Source organism: Euphorbia lathyris, chromosome 10 (assembly GCF_963576675.1).
Source record: "Euphorbia lathyris chromosome 10, ddEupLath1.1, whole genome shotgun sequence".
NCBI lineage: Eukaryota > Viridiplantae > Streptophyta > Magnoliopsida > Malpighiales > Euphorbiaceae > Euphorbia > Euphorbia lathyris.
In genome coordinates this window covers 47,832,249-47,833,095 of record NC_088919.1, presented here as the reverse complement: position 1 = coordinate 47,833,095, position 847 = coordinate 47,832,249, and the positions used below count along the sequence as shown (strand labels likewise).

At 41.8% G+C, this 847-nt stretch overlaps 1 non-coding gene across 1 annotated transcript; it reads right to left on the bottom strand.

Moving 5' to 3' along the window:
* Positions 1-281: 281 nt before the first annotated feature.
* Positions 282-388, bottom strand: LOC136210089 (small nucleolar RNA R71). The gene has a single exon (XR_010677797.1). It is a non-coding gene; the product is annotated as a small nucleolar RNA R71 (small nucleolar RNA).
* Positions 389-847: the final 459 nt, after the last annotated feature.

The following is an 847-nucleotide window of genomic DNA, read 5'->3' as shown; positions in this document are numbered from 1 at the left end:
AAATCAAACCGGCTATGATCCAACTTATTCAAAATGTCGGGAAATTCGGAGGAGATGCTAGAGAAGACCTGAATGCTCATCTTACCAAATTTATTAAGCATTGTTCTTTGTTCCGTACTAATGGCGTTTGAAGTGACGCTGTTAAACTGAAATTGTTTTCTTTTTCTCTCAGGGAAGATGCTATTGATTGGTTGGAATCTTTGGATGCCGGATCCATCACAACTTGGGACGATTTAGTGAAAAAGTTTCTTGCTAAATACTTCCCTCCGTCCAAAACATCCATGTACAAGAATGAGATCAACGCCTTCCGTCAAAAGGAGAGAGAAAGCTTATACGATGCATGGGAGTGTTACCGTCGGTTGTTCAAGAAATGCCCACATCACGGCTTTGAAAAGTGGGAACAAGTAAATATCTTTTATAGTGGTTTATCTTCGAATAATTGTGCCACTATTGATGCAGCCGCAGGTGGAAGCTTGTTCTGCAAGAGCCCGAATGATGCTTATGCACTCATCCAAGAACTAGCCGAGAGGAGTTCCCATTGGCCAAACGAACGGTTCTCCGAGGTAAGGGCAGGTATATATATGTGTGATGCACCACCCCAATCATCCCCTAACCTCGATGAGCTTAATAAAAAAATGGATTTATTGATGGCCAATTTGAGCATGGATAACCAACCCGGAAATCAATTCATGGGTGAAACGGCTAATTTCGTCGGTAACTCTTATCGACCAAATAATCCATACTCAAATTCATACAATCAAGGGTGGAGGAACCACCCAAATTTTTCATGGAGCAACAATCAAAATGCTTTAAATCCCTATGCTCCTAATCATCCTCGACCTCCACC